Here is a 16283-nt window from a genome sequence, read left to right as displayed (position 1 = left end):
TCTAGAAAGAAATATTCTTTGAGTTAGATCAGTTTACTTATAAATATGCCTTAAAATAAAAGTACTTACCATCACCTCAGCAGATGGGGCAATTGCCTCCCGACTCATCAAGACTGCCACAAACTCCAGAACTTGTCCGGATTCACTGCATAAAAAAATTACAACCTTCAATCAAACCGCGAAAAAATCGCCCGGAGAAAAAAAAATGGCGCGCAAACATTTGCTTCTACACGCTAAATTGTAAAGGTCTGGAATAAGCAAAAGTTAAACAACGTGTGGATTCACATTTTACCATGAAGTACATTGTAACAATAACATTCACAAGTAAACTATTGTGATACCGTGCTTCTGCCATTTTTTGGCAACTATGAAACATTTGAATTGACGATGTACTTCACGGTGACTTTAAAAATTATGGTGATTTCATAATTAAATGCGGTTGACAGATATTTAGATACTACGATGAAGTTCGTTGTTAAATTGAAAAACATTGTTCAGTTATCTTAATACCATGGTCTTTGCTATTCGGGTAGTATTCGAAGGCATCTTTGTCTTCTATGCCAACTCTCTTGAGATCGAATTTTGATTATCAAATAAAGCCCGGTTTACAGTTCTTGTGAACTCGAACAGTTCTTGTGAACGTGAACTCACCACAGTGAAAAAATATTCCGCAGTAAAGCCCGGTTTACAGTTCTTGTGAACTCGAACTCGAACGTGAACGTGAACTCACCACAGTGAAAAAATATTCCGCAGTGAAATGTCAAATCGATCAACACGGAAAAATTGGGTTATTCATAAAACGTGTAGCACTTACACCTTCAAAATTATTAATCGCTTGTTGTTCAAAAAATGTATATCCCTAATACAATTTTGGGTAATTTTGGGTAGCCAATAGAGCATTTCCTGAGACAGATGATGGTAGGGTAGCTTTTTGTTTTTGTTTTCATAAGTGTAAACACCTACTGGTCGCCATTTTGAACTTGAGAGATTTGCACTGTTCAATTATTTCTTCGAAAGAACTTTTTTTTTGTAAATTATCATTACATAACCTCAATATTACCTTCAAAGTATTTCATGTCTACAATTATTTAATTTTAGGTAGTTTAAAAAGTTAAGAACTTTGCATAACCATGGTTATGCATAACTATTGCACCGCCAATTTGGTTTCGTTACTATCCCGCCATTGAAAATGCGTAGTGTTGTTGTTATTTTTACCCTACCACCAGGTGCCGAAAATTGTAAACATTAGAAATCAGCTGTTCGGTTGACAAGTCGGGAAATGCTTTATATACAGATGTAAACTAAAATTCGATTATTCAGCTCTGTATAAAAGTTTGTTGTTGTTGGAAAGCTTTGGAAAGGGATGTTAAGCATTGAAATTTTTAAAAGTTGTTATGGTTATTTTTGTTTTCCAAATAGTTTTTAAGATGAATCATCAATTTCAACTTACAAATAAAAATAAAAATCACAATTACAATTACAAAAGGTACGTACAATTATTTAACCTAATTCATAAATGTAATTGTTTGTTTTTATGGAGAATATCCACACAAATGCTGCTGTTTAAGAAACTTTTTTTCTACAGCCGCCGGATAAAATCGTCCTTCGTGGGTGATGCTAGATGAAGCAATCGCAATTTTCACACAATTCCGATAAGTTACGATAAGCTTCGAATAATGGTAAGATTCAGTTAACCAGCAAGAGCGGGTAGTCCGGGGAGCAGGAAGGATCGGGAAGATGAACTACACCTTGATGGAACGGAATTCAATTGAAATAAAACGAAGGGATATGGCAAAATATTTGTTCTAAAAGAAGTATAGCACATCTAGATTTTTTTTGTTTTCAATTAATATTCATATTCTTTTATTATCCTTTCTAGGAAGATTCCCAGAATTTTAGAGGGCAGCCGGAATTGTTTGATAAATTCTTCGCCCGTAAATCGGAAGGATCCATCGTTTAGTGCTCGGGATATGTTGAGGGCTTCGCAGGAGAGAAATTTCCCTTGGTTGGAGCTAGCCGATGTTCACAATGACACAACCGGGGGATTACGAGCTACGAATATACTGTTTTATATGAACTGCCCCAAACCACCAGCTGCTTTCGTACGTTAAAGGAATTCAGTTCTGATTACAAATAATAATCATCTATTAATTCCCTTTTCAGTGGCTCTGCTGCATCCGCCCAAAGAACCTGGGCAAGCTCCGGAGGCCAAGTTACAAAAGATACGTTTTCATGACGTTAAGGTAATGATCCTTTTTATTTAATACTCATCAACAAACTGTTTAAATCTTACCGAAAATCTTAACTAAAACTTGTTTGCGTTTGTTTGCAGGATGCAACGAAAAGCAGCCGTTAAAGTACATTATAGCGTGGGTGGAAATCTCGGGCAAAAGGAACACAGAACTGAAAGCAGGACCAATGACTGGATGACGAGATAGTTATAATTTTGTTGTTTCCAAAGAGCAGCCAAAATTTTACAATAATCATCTCTCCTCCAGCGAGAATACAAAACTAACAAATAATGGACGATGGTAACGAGCTCGCTAAGCACCATTCAGCACCTGATGTATACCAATTTTGAATTGAAGATGCAGCTCAAGGCGCTGCGCTGCTACAGTAATTTTTTTTGGCAGCCGGTGAAAAATCTAGATTACGTTACCGGGTTGACCAGTTTGAGTATTTATTTGTATAATAACAGCACAGACAAACAGACATGACACTCTGAAGAAAAACTATAACATTTTTCGCAAAACTGCTTGCATTGCCATCTGGTGTCGACATTGCCTATCACGACAAAATGCAGCCATGAACCGGTTAGGAAAATTTAAAACCATCATGATACCCATGAAATCAAACTTTTCATTTAACATTGTAAACAAACAGACTGGTATGAATTATTGTTGAAATCATAAGTTCAATTTCGGGAGTGCTTTTACATGCATGAATTAATTATGGTGCTCGAGGAAAAGTGTTCGCTGAAGTGCTGGAAGCCGTTCATAAGTTATTGACAAAAATACGATTCTTTGGATAACATCAAATTCATACCTGAATTGATTAAATGATACTCCGGTTTGAAATTTACTGAGTGGTAGCAAATTGAAAAAAAATCCCCCACGCAGGGTTTTCCCTGAAAGCAATTAGGATATCGGGGTTTTTCTACAAAAAGAATTTTCGATAACTACATCGAACGTAACGACAAAAATGTAACGTAGAACATGACTATTGAGTACTGAATCGCCTCCAAATGATCTGTTTTTAAGTTTAAAGGGAATTTTTTTCATAATTCTGCATTTGTGTTTTCAACATTCAGTTTTTTTGCAGTAGCTAAATCAACAGGAACAGCCACTTAAAAGTCGAGTTTAGTCATGTGCGTTAAAGTAAATAAACACAGCCGTACAGAAAAGGTATTCCATTTTAATTTATTTCAACAAATTTATTATTTTTTTCTCATTTGCAATAGAAACATTGCTTTACATTTGCTTAAAAAAAACTCTCAGTTGCGGCCAAATAACATGGGTATGAAAACAAGGGATCTGTTCCTCATTATAATCCTTTTTTCTCGGGTTCAAATATTCGATACTGCTATTCAACTCTTCAGATTTCGGAACAAAATGAATGGAACCAAAGGAACACTGCAACAGCAATTCTTCCCGGCACCACCTCTTGCTAATTGAAATATGATCCGTTTGAATGGGACACGGTCGCAGGGAGATGAGTATCTACGGGGTTTTAACAAAATTTGAAACTAAAACAACTTTGCAGACTTTTTTATTTAGGTACAACCTTGTTTGTTTACTTTCAAGTTTGATGCGTGTCTCCAGCAAACAGCTACTATGATGGAAAAGTTTTAATTTTAAGACCAGTGCACTCTGGTGGCGACATTGCCTAGCTTTCAGAAATATTGAACCGGTTTGCGAAAACCGGAAAAAGAGTGTCCCGTCTGTTTATCTGTGATAACAGGGTTGCTAGCGAACCGGGAAAACCGGGAAAAACTTTGGAATTTCATCAGGTCACCGGGAAAAAACCGGGAATTTCGGCACCTCACCGGGAAAATTGACTTGTTTGATATTTACTCATCATAAACACTTATTTTCTTTCATTAGTAAAACGAAGTTTGAATCGCTTTTTTAACTAATTGCGGAGAAATATGAGTTATCTTATTTTTTCGCTCTCCGCAAGCATATAATTTGGCAGCGCGAGACGTTTTTAAGCAGAGTTTCACCTCTTTTTCACCAGAAAAAGATATTGGTTTTCTATTGTTGTTGTTGTTTTGTATTTCGTTAGAATTGGCCTGAGGAACGAAGCATAACATTGCAAATGTTAAGTTTTTAATCTATTCTGCGTTAAGCTGTTGCTTGAAGTTTCCAAAATCTAAGGTCTTAACCCTGATAAAATATAATATCTTACACTTAAACAATAAAAGCTCAGCCCTGTCTTCTACACGATCTCTAAAATTTTCATGAATCTTTAGTTCAAATGACTATTACTAAAGTTATTCATTGTTTTGTATTAAAAAAAACAATATTTTCAAAAAAATGTCTTTGGATTTGTACAAAAAGTATAACTGCATTTAGAATATAACTAAATATTTTCCTGCAATCTAAGGTTTTAAGTTCTGTACGAAAAATCCCCATTCAAGTTTATTTTATGTTTCGATGAATTGATTGATAACATATTTCTATACAAATTATACCTTTTTTTCTAGAACTCTTTAAAAATTCTAGAAAATTTATATCGACTGAAAAAAACCACATAAGAAACATTGTGTTAACAGATTATCACCGCTGGTTTTATGATTCTAATTTAATGATTAATGGCATTTCGGTGAACTATACATTCTAATAGGAAGAATTTCAAATGAAAGTAATGAAAATTATAGACGGATAGATAAGATTAGGAAGCATGAAAGGTGTTGAAAATGAGCCAAGAGCGTGATTTGAGAAAACTTCTTGCCGCACAAGACCATTTGTCCCACATCGTATTACTGTCTAGAAGAAGCAAAGTCGATAGGCTGACTTTGCATTGATCTATACAATGATACATGGATGGATCGAAGCACGTGTTTTTCGTACCCCGATCGGTACCCCGATCGGGGTACGAAAAACACGTGCTTCGATCCATCCATGTATCATTGTATAGATCAATGCAAAGTCAGCCTATCGACTTTGCTTCTTCTAGACAGTAATACGATGTGGGACAAATGGTCTTGTGCGGCAAGAAGTTTTCTCAAATCACGCTCTTGGCTCATTTTCAACACCTTTCATGCTTCCTAATCTTATCTATCCGTCTATAATTTTCATTACTTTCATTTGAAATTCTTCCTATTAGAATGTATAGTTCACCGAAATGCCATTAATCATTAAATTAGAATCATAAGAAACATTCCACAGTGACGTGAAATCGCTTTTCCGGACTTTTCTGAACTGTTATCATTCTAGAGGTCAACCAATTTACAAGAAAATGAAAAAAAATGGAAGCAAACGGTCGCAAATTGAATTTTCTTCAACATAAATATAATTTGGTCAATACAAACTTGAAGTTGTTTTTGTTGTGATCGATTATATTTGTGACGTGAATTCACGCTAGAATTTTTTTCCAATCTTTTTGTATTTTCATTTCAAAATAGCGAACTTATGAAAAATTCAACTAAATTATGTTCGATTTGTAAAAATCCGACAACCTGCAGCCGAATTCCGGGCAAAAAATTTCGTGAAAGAAAAGAAATTATTGAAGACATTTTTAAAATTTTCTTATCCTGGAATTCCGGTGAATTTAAAGAAGACATTTTTTGACGTTTAAAAAAGAAAATATGATTTTCAATCTCTTCGGATTTTTTTCGTTGCGAAATTTTCTTAGATTGACATTCCGGCCAATTCAAAGTAGACATTTTTTTGACGTTTGAAATAGAAAACGAGATTTTTAATTTCTTCGGCATTTTTGCTTCGGAAATTTAAAAAGACATTTCTTTTCAGTGAGGATTTTTGTTAAATTAAACGTTAATACCTATTAAAAGTTGAAAATAATGGAGCAAATGATTGTATCATATTACTATGCAAAAAAGAAGTGGTATAAACGCCAAGAGAAAATCGAACTACTTCGGCATCGTCGATATTTGAGAGATATTAGTAATCCATTTGATATTTCGGATGGAAATTTGAAAAACTCTTTCGAATGCCAAAATGATTGGCTGAGAAGTTTATTAACTTATTGGGCCAACCATTTAACGCTATACCATTGAAGGATGAAAGAACCACAACAATTCCAGTACATTTACAAGTTTTAACAACATTGCGATATCTTGGCTCAGGTAATCGATTAAACCTAATTAATCTAAATCAATAAGTATGACACTTTCGAATGTACTTGTCAAATTCTGTAGTAAAATTATTAACATCGTCGCCGTTCAACACATCCGATTGTTTACAAACACGTAACTTTCTAGCTGCAATTTTCAAAATGTCCAATTATGCCTTCAACACTCAACGATATGTTTTTTCCATGCTCAATATCGGGAAACAAACTAGCATGGGAGAAAGACGGTGCCAACAATAAGTCGTTTTGAAAAGTCTCACCGACAACAAACGTCAAAGACGTCTAGCGGTGAATAGGTGAACTATACTTTTTTCTTTTCTTACATTTGTTGTTTTTTTCTTTCTCTTTACTTTTTCGGAATCAGCCAAGAAGAAAAGACATTTTTATGAAGAGAACGACAATTTTAGAATTTCTTTTCTAGAAGAGATTTTTGGTGATTTTCTTCAAGTACCGGAATTCGGCTGCTGGAGGGTCCAAACAGCTTTCAGAGCATATTACCCTTATGAAATTTCACAAAAAAAAAACAAATTTTGTGAAAAGAATGCCAATATAAATCAATCCATATATTTTAATGAATTATTTTGAAAAGTTGTCGAAATAACCACTTTTTCCAACAAAAAATTTGTTTTTAAAAATTATATAAAACATGTTTAAAACAATTTTTACCTCTTTTTTCCACTTTTTTCCGTTGGTTTTGTGTGATTTGAATTATCAAAATTTTAGACAATCTTGGGATTTTTTGATACGCGAACGTATAAAAATCACTTTTGAGCGGTACCAGCGCGTGGAATGTGTCATTATAGTTTCAAGATAAATTTAACCGGACTTATTTTTGCAAAATTGTTAATATTGTGAATTTCGTTAGATTTGTTAAAAAAAATCAACCTGTCAATTTGATACGAAAAGACTACGTGTTAGAAGACGCCGAAGTGTTTACCATGATTTCTAACCGTTTTTTTCTAAGTTTTGGGATACAGTTATTAGAAATTTGAAGTCCTTTATATTGATTTTTTTATTCACCATGATTTTGTATCAAAAACGAGTATAATAATATCGGGAAAATCATCATTTATAACCGGGAGAAAACCTGGGAAAAACCGGGAAAAACTTTGGAATTTCAAAACGAAAAATCGCTAGCAACCCTGATAATAAACAATGATTACTACGCATAAGAATAAATTTTTGTGATTTTTTACTCAATAAATTCTAAAACTTTCATTTTGCTAAGAAATCTTAAAAATGCATGGGCATCCCCATGTCGAAATATACAGAATTGACTAACCGAGTGAAAGTTCGCAAATGTATAAAAGCACAGATGAACAGATGTACAAGCTCGAACAAAAAATCTTCAAAAACTTGTGTAAAATTTCCAGTGCTCTATTTCAAACAAGCCGTTAAAAAATGACGAAAAACAGTGCCATCTATTGCTAGATTTGTAACTTTTGAACGGCGCAATAGATGGCACAGTGTCTAGATAGCTCTTTTAAATGTAACAATTTTTCGAAAGGACGCAATAGTATTTGAATTCAAAAATGAATAAATTTAAATACAATACGACGAATTATTCTACACAATTTGATTAACCGCGAATAATTTTAAGCTGAGGAAAATAGCATCATCATGTTTTTTTCACTACAGAGACTGCCGAAATAACAAACAAATGTACAACCCTGAATTTTAATATTCCAGAAACCAGTGCAAAATTTCAAATGGTATCATTTAAACAAGCCGAATAAACTTTTAAAGTTCCTCATTCTTGGAAGAGTACAATCGTATATGGTCTCAAAAATTAATAAATTAACATCACAGCAGAATGGACGGCTTCAATATATTCGCAACAAGGTAAATTTGCCTGGTTCATTTTACCTTCATTATTTTTTAGTAAAAAAAAATAACTAAGAAATTTGGACAAGCCAGACGAACCAGTTGTTTTATCCAGTTGAGTTTAAAATTAACAATCTCATGAAACAATATAGATTCTAGGCTTTTCTGAGCGAGCATTTTCTTGTATCATATCTTTTTCTATTGAGTGTTTAATGTTAGTTTGAAGCAATTAGAAAAAAGCTTAAAGCTATAAATTTTCATGACGCAAATCATAAATGTGTTGCGAATCTTTATCATCAATTTGCTCAAAACTCGTCAAATAGAAATTCGACATTTTCATAACTGACTAATAGTTTGTTATTTTGTTTTGTTTACATTTCACTCTGGGGGAGGAAGACTGAATAAAAAAAGAAAAAAATCTTTCAAACGTCAAATTTCTCTCATCAATCTACCGACCAGTGCGGAGGTTCAAAATTTTACTTTCTTATTTAGTGATTTTTAATAGAACTTGTTTGATGCTGAAAAGCACTTGTTTTGCATAAAACAATGATTTAATTAGGTTTTGTTTTGCCCTGGAAAATTCTTGTATGATATGGCGTATTAAGTCGCTCAAATTTCGTCAAAGTTTTGAAGCTGATAAATAAAAATGGTTTGATTAATTGTTGTTCTAAAAATTTAGCTAAATCTAAATTTAGCAACTGAGTTACATGACTCGCAACACGAAACTGATCATCTAAAGTTAAAATTTGAACGATTACAAATCTTCTCAACAATTGCTGGCTTTTTGCCGAACAGTAAAAAAACGATGCAGAAAACGATGCAGGAAATTTCAGTCTTCCTCCCCCAGATTTCACTTTCTTCTTGACAGTTCTCTCTGGTGTCCTTGGAGACATCTGGTGGCTCAATCAAAACACATAAAATTGATTGAAAACGGTCGTTGGAACTTTACACACGTTTCAAGGCTTAGCTTGTACATCAGTTCATCAGTGATAAAAGCTCTTTGCACACACTCTGTGTATAACGCCCAAAGTTAAAACTACACGCAGAGAAAACTAGGCTTTTGAACCAAAACAAAAATGATTTTGTTTCAAAACATTCATTTTTTTGAATCAAACTCCTGTTTTATTTGAACCAAAAACTTTTGTTTTTGATTCAAAAAAATATTTTTTGAAACAAAGAATTAATTCTTTGAACTAAATATTTTTGGATTTTGAATTTAAGCAAATGCTTTGATTCTAAATAAATGTTAATTGAGCTTATTTCTTTTAAAACAAAGTTAACTTTTTTTGAACCAAAGGAAAATGTTTTTAACTTGAAGAAATTATTCCTTTAAATAAAAACTTCAGCCTTTGATTCAAAAGATATTTTGATTTGCCTTGCAAGAAGAATACAAAACCGAAAAATCGAATCAAGTTTGGCCGGTCGTGTGAAGATGTAGGTCAGAGTTCACTATATTAGAAGGATTCAGGATGAAGTATGGTAAGTATGTAAATTGAAGAGTGAATATCAAAGATTTTCTACATATAAGTGATTGCGTTTTTACAGAACCAGAGCCGAAGGATAGTTTCCGTGGATGTCTCAACCGAGATGAAAGCTGCGCACGATGACACCGCTCCAAATCCAGCGGTCGGATCGACAAAAATTTGGACCGGATCGATTTTAGTGAACTAGTTTGTGGCCAAGAGTTTCATCTGTTGTAAATAAAAATAAATTTAACATATAAATTTCTTTCTTTTTATTTTTTGAAATTCCTTATAGGAATTTCAAAACAACAGGAAATATGTCCTCCAATTGGAATAAATGGAAAATGGTTCAATGAACCAATATTTTTAAATCTAAATCTAAATAACATTGTGGCGAACGAAAACAACTTTGTATCAAATGAAACTGTTTTTTGTTTCAAAGTATTAAGATTTTGATTCAAAGATTTTTCAAAAGAAAAATTCTTTGAAACAAAGGAAAATGCTTTTGAACCAAAAGAATTTTTATTTGTCCCAAAACCAAAGGAAAAAATCCTTTGTTTTTGCGGCACATTCCTTTGAAATAAAAAACCTTTTCGCTGCGTGTAAGTGGAGACACTTTTCTTGAAACTGTATGGATTTTTATATTGTCGCTGAATCCCCAAACCGGAGTTATCGTCAATGAGCGCTGGCGACATTTACTGGCGACACTCACTGGCGACAAGTTATTATCAGGACGTGTACAACTTCGGGTGTGTTCTTATACCAAAGATTTTTTATTTCAAAGGAAAGTGCCGCAAAAACAAAGGATTTTTTCCTTTGGTTTTGGTATAGATAAAAAATCCTTTGGTTCAAATGCATTTTCTTCTGTTTCAAAGATTTTTTCTTTTGAAAAATCTTAGATTCAAAATATTAATGCTTTGATACAAAAACCAGTTTCATTTGATTTAAAGTTATTATCTTTGCTCAAAGGTAATTTAGATATAGATTTAAAAGCATTTATTCATTGAATCATTTTCCATTTATTCCAATTGGAAGATTTTTACCCTGTTGTTTCAAAGTTCCTATTAGGAGTTTGAATAATAAAAAGATACAATTTTAGTTCTTAAATTCTTTTTTATTCACAAACACATTACACTTACCATTTTGCATCCTGAATCCTCCTTATTTATAGCTTACTCCGATTCACTGGTTTGATTTTTAAAACGAGCGGCCGAAATTTATTCGATTTTTCGGTTTTCTGTTCTTCTTGCAAGTCAGTGCAAAATATCTTCTAAGTTTGAAGTGTTTGTTTCAAAAAATTATTCTTTTCAGTTTAAAACATTTTTCTTCGGTTGAAAGAAAATTTACTTTGTTTCTAAAGAAATATGCAATTGAACAAATTTCTTTTGAATCAAAAAATTTGTTTGAAATCAAAGTCCAAAGTTATTCAATTCAAAAAATTTATTCTTTCTTTCAAAAATTATTCTTTTCAATCAAAACTATAATTCATTGATTCAAAGAAAACAGGAGCAGGATTAAAAAAAATGAATGTTTTGAATCAAAGTCAGATTTAATTCGTTCCAAAACTCAAGTTTACTCTGCGTGAATACACGGAATCGTCCATCTTGTGACAGGCAATCGTAATCATAGGCATGGTAGGCGAACAATTCGCTGTCAAAAAGCGCTCCGTCTCCACCCCCCACCAATGAGAAACTTTTGGTACTCCTTGCCTACTGTTGCTCAATATGCAACCAACCGTAGCTGTATAGGCACGCTGGTTATTACTTTACAAAAGCGTTGCCAGTAATGATATTTCACAACGTCGCTAGTTGGCAAGGTTGCCGATCACCAGCGCGAAAACTTCGGATTTCAACTTCAATGACAATACAGAATCGAGTAAGGCCGATGACATAGTGAATACGATGCGATGCGATGCGGTGAGTGCGATTCAATGCGGTGAACCACATTTGATGAAAATGTATGTGAATCGCTTAAACCTGACATACTCAACGCGGCGAAGCAGATGTCAATTTGTTCCGCCGCTCGAGTTCGCGTAGGCTGCGTCCGTAAATTTTCCGCCAATTCGCATCGCATCGCACTCACTATGTCATCGGCCTAAGGCGGAACAAATTGACATCTGCTTCGCCGCGTTGAGTATGTCAGGTTTAAGCGATTCACATACATTTTCATCAAATGTGGTTCACCGCATTGAACCGCATTCACCGCATCGCATCGCATCGTATTCACTATGTCATCGGCCTAACTTTGGTTACCGTGAAATCTTCAAAATTAGTAAGAGGTTTGTTCAACTGCGGGTAGAAATTGGTTTTGATCGGAAAATGACAGATCATTCAACCAATGTTTTGATCGATACTTGTCGAACCAATGCTCAAATTTAAATTCAAATTTCTCAAAAAAACATATTGTTCTTCTTCAAAACATATTCAGCTTTGAAAACGATTGGTTTAATCAAATAATCCCAAAGTTCTCATCTTTGAATACAATGAATTTAAATTAAGTTTTATAAATTTAAAGTACTCCTAAAAAGTATTTATCGATCAAGGAGTAACGAGCTTTAGCGATTCGTTTCTTTTGAAAAACTTATTGAAAGGACGTTATGAATATAACTTCTACAAGATAGCCATTTTTTGTTCTTGATTAAAAATTGACAAACAAAAATTTCAAAATTACTTTTAATCAGTGAAACAATTGAAAAGGTTTTTATTTAATTAAAATGCATCAGTACTCTTTTGTTTGTTATTTTTTCTGCTTTTCAGTATTATGAAGGGCTGACCGTAGACAAAGCTACGAATAAATGATTCTCAAAAAACTTTAAATTTTAGTTTGCTTTATAATTTTTGCAACATTTTACCCCACATTCCCCTATTACATATTGCGATCAGATTTTAATATCCACTTACGGCATCCTCCATGAAGGCGCTGCAGCGCACTGTGTGGCCACGGTTCGGCTTCATCCTCTGCCCTGATGTGAGCAAACTTTTCTTCGCCGCCTTCGGTGTTGGTTTCGGATCTGCTGTCGTCTTCGTTTTGCCCAAGTGGCCAATGCCACTGATGGATAGCAGCCTGCGCTGCTGATGACGTTCGCTGGCCAACGCAAATGCTGATGCTATGGTGCAAACTGGAAAGCAGATTCTACTGCTGGAGCTGATGCGTCGGGGCACCACCGTCGTTGTTGCTAGCTGTCCACTTGATTGAGCGCGGTTTACGCTTCCGTTGATGTTGTGCGGCCGAACAGGCCACGGTTGCCACAGTTGACAGTGCGGCATGAGAAATCCTGTTGACGTGGTAACCGATCGGTAGCGCCTTTTTCTTTTTCACCGGAAACACGAATGGTCAAGCAATGTTGCCAAGTTTCCGAATTTCCTCGTGTTATTTTTGATTGACGGCTCTTCACACGCTAAACGAAGTCCACTCAAATAATGCGTTTTTCTTCGCCGTATCTTGTTTCAGTGTTTTTGCTTTTTACACTCCGAGAGAATTTCCGATATTTCTGCAGTGCGTATTTGTATCTTTATGAGGGAATGGGTAAACAAAAATGTTTGCAAAATGCGCTCTTATCGTATCGTCAAAATATAAGGAATAATCAATTGTAACATCAGTTCTCCTTAAAACACATTATTTTTGAATGATTTCATAAATTTTTATAATTATTTCCATGCCTTTTCTGAAACACACATTTGAACAAAGCGGAATCTATTTTTTTATTTCAATGGAATCTGGCCAGTCGATGATCTTCATTTACATTTATTCGTTGAGAAGCTCTTCCAACAGGTACATTTATTCGTCGAGAAACTCTTCCAACAGGTGCAATTAAATGATGCCCAAGCGGGTTTTAAAGTTTGAAAAAAAATCGTATGCGTTTCATTCCAAACTCGTAGTATTTTAAGCCTCTAATTGCCTTCAAATGTGCTTACAAATTAAAAAACTAATTTTTTATGAAGCAAAAATTTTTCCGTCATCGGTGAAATTTTTTTCAGAATGCACATTACCATCCGGACGTGAAAATGAACGCGGAATTTATATTCACCACTCTTGTTCGTTTTCCGTTTTCACGTTCGCTCAGTGCGTTTACACTTCGAGCGGAATGTCAGTGAACGCGGAAAAAATATTCCGCAGTGAAAATCGGGGGAATTGAAATAAAATTAATATTAAAGGGCTTTGAACAAGGAAATCAGTTCAAAAATAATCGTTCAACCATTCCTCATCTATTTCACCTAGTTTCGCAGCCATGAAATGCAGCATAGTCAAGTTTTTGCAGAATATAAGTTTTTTCATTTTCACGTTCGAAAGAACTGTAAATGCACCTTAATATGGTAGATAAGGGAGTATAGCAGTTTAAGACATGAATAGATCATGTCTTCAAGTTGTATGTTAAAAATTTAGGAATTTAGGATAAGTATACGCTCTTGATAGATAGCACAAGTTCACAAAATAAAAAAAAAACTCCGATGTTTTTAGATAACTTTTGAAAACTGATAAAAATTCTTTTAAAATTTGTGCGCTGTTTTCGCAAAGCTCTAAAATATTACGAATATTTTAAAAATAAAGAGTTTCACACATCAATCAACATTCTCGAAGACCACGAGTAATTATGATTTCAAACACTGAACCCAAATTCACTCTTAAAATACACATGATTTTTCACTTAAAAACAAGGATCCAGTGATTTTCTTCCATTCAAGTGCGACATATACATTTCACTTGGCAGTCACTTAAATATCAAGTGAATTCATCCACATTCACTTCAGTCGTCACTTGAATTTGAAGTGAGAAAAAATATTCACTTCCCCATCACTTGAATTTCAAGTGAATGTCGGGTTGTAATTATGTTTATTTTCAGAGTTCAAAATGGCAAATTCTAAAGAGCAACGTTTAAAGCTTATGCTGGATTTGGATTTTCCCAATTCTTTACTAGGCGATTTTGGCGGTAGTTTGTGTTAAACGTGATGTAAGAAAAAGTTATTTAAAGGTGTTATCATGTTTCAGTTTGTGGGTTGAACCGGACAGATTTTCTGGTTTGCAGCAGGGAAGATTTAGAAGTCGCACTATCCGCAGTAACCGATCTGCCTTGAAATAACGATGGAATTTTCCAATCAATAAATGTATGGCGAAAGCGTAATGTAAGTATTTGAAATGGAAGTGGTGTTCTATAAATGTTCTGTTATTTAAAAATGCAAGAGATAATCAACTAGAAACTTACTTAGAAATTCAGGTAAATTTCACTCGAACGTCATAGTGTAATTCACTTGACCGGTCCTTAAGTGAATTCACTTGACCCATCACTTAAAATTCAAATGAAATTACGTATGGCGAGAATTTACTACAGATGTCACTTATTTTTAAGTGAAAATTATTTTGGGTGAAGAAAAAGTAATGGAAGTTTTGATTTCGTTATTTTTTTCTACACCGTAAAAAAACGGGAATATTGACAAAATTTTAGAAAATTTTTAATCAGAATTGAATTTTTGATATTTAAAAAAATCAATATATCCACATATCGTTTCGCAGTCTTCAACAAAGTTTTTAAATGAGTCATTATAAAATTCTCAATAACTTTCTTGAATGATGTGAGAAATGGCTGTAATCTTATCTATTCCAAATTTTAAAAATTTTAGAAATTATTTTTTCCTCTACGTTGCATTTCTGAAACAGGAACATCCAGGCAAGATCTGGATCCATGAATGTAGAATAATAAATTGTTTCAAAATCAGCACCAAAAATTCTGTTCCCATGTGTATTATTCTGTATGAAAATATTAAATGATAATAGTGCTTAGAGTGAGCAACACAATAAAGTCGCAGTGGACTGTCTTTTTAACAGAAACTATCATGTTTTAAATCGCGAGCAAAATAGCAATTTTTTTTAAATATTATTTAAATAAAATTGGTTTTAAAAGTTCGAAAAAAAATCGGTATTTATACCGATTTTTGAAATTTTTATACCGAATACCGATTTTTTCGGACTTGAAAATACCGATTTTAATGTGGCATCGCTGGGAGAAATGCTTGTTTTCTCTTTGTGTGAGTTCATGTTTGACTGGAGCATGTGTTGGTTTACAATATCAGCTGACCAGGTGGCAAAGGAGAGAGTATAGTCCTATTTGCCGCTAGTAGTATTCGTGTTATAATTCAGGGCGTTTCACTAACACTTCTTCATTTTTGGAACATTAACCTCAAAAACGACTGTGTTCGTCGGCCGGCTGCTCAATTTTTGCACTGGAATTTTTGGAGGTTAATTGTCCCGTTCTCGTCCGTACACGCCAGTGGAACGCCAGTTAATGTGCGTGAGAAATGTCAAAAACAATATAACAACAATATAACGAGAGAGATATTTCGATTTGCAGCGCCAGCTGATTTCCACTAGCAGAATTGCGCATCTTTACAATCGCTGCGACCTCTTCATTTGGTTGGAGATGCGAATGCTCAGTAGTAGCAGAATTGTATGTTATGAAGTAATTTTTTTTTAACAAATATTTAGAAAATTTTTGTTTCTTCGGAGAGAAAGGAAGATGTGTGGGACACTGCCAGATGTATGGGTAAACGACACATTCTCGGAGATCATTCGTAGCATCTACCTAAGTCACGACGCAACAGTCTGGCGGGTTAGTCGTGGTGTACCTCCACCTGCACGAGTCCAACGCGATGGGTGATCTCTGTAAGGGCAGAAACACAGTGCACGCGAGCG

The 16283-nt window shown here is 34.2% G+C and overlaps 1 protein-coding gene and 1 long non-coding RNA gene across 4 annotated transcripts in view; one reads left to right on the top strand and one right to left on the bottom strand.

Annotated features, from left to right (window-relative positions):
- LOC129751081 (SAM50-like protein CG7639) overlaps positions 1 to 16283 on the bottom strand; it is a 97280-nt gene that overhangs the window by 53482 nt on the left and 27515 nt on the right. The window lies entirely within an intron of this gene.
- LOC129751083 (uncharacterized) lies at positions 985 to 4906 on the top strand. Of its 3 annotated transcripts, XR_008738588.1 has the most exons (6): positions 1012 to 1029; positions 1099 to 1486; positions 1586 to 1814; positions 1880 to 2102; positions 2164 to 2243; positions 2333 to 4906. It is a non-coding gene; the product is annotated as an uncharacterized LOC129751083 (long non-coding RNA). The 3 variants fall into 3 exon arrangements; XR_008738589.1 differs by having other exon boundaries at positions 985 to 1486; positions 1569 to 1814; XR_008738587.1 differs by having other exon boundaries at positions 988 to 1486; positions 2333 to 4905.

Source organism: Uranotaenia lowii, chromosome 3, assembly GCF_029784155.1.
Source record: "Uranotaenia lowii strain MFRU-FL chromosome 3, ASM2978415v1, whole genome shotgun sequence".
Lineage (NCBI taxonomy): Eukaryota > Metazoa > Arthropoda > Insecta > Diptera > Culicidae > Uranotaenia > Uranotaenia lowii.
Note: the sequence above shows the minus strand (reverse complement) of the source record. Positions and strands in the feature narration are given on the sequence as shown.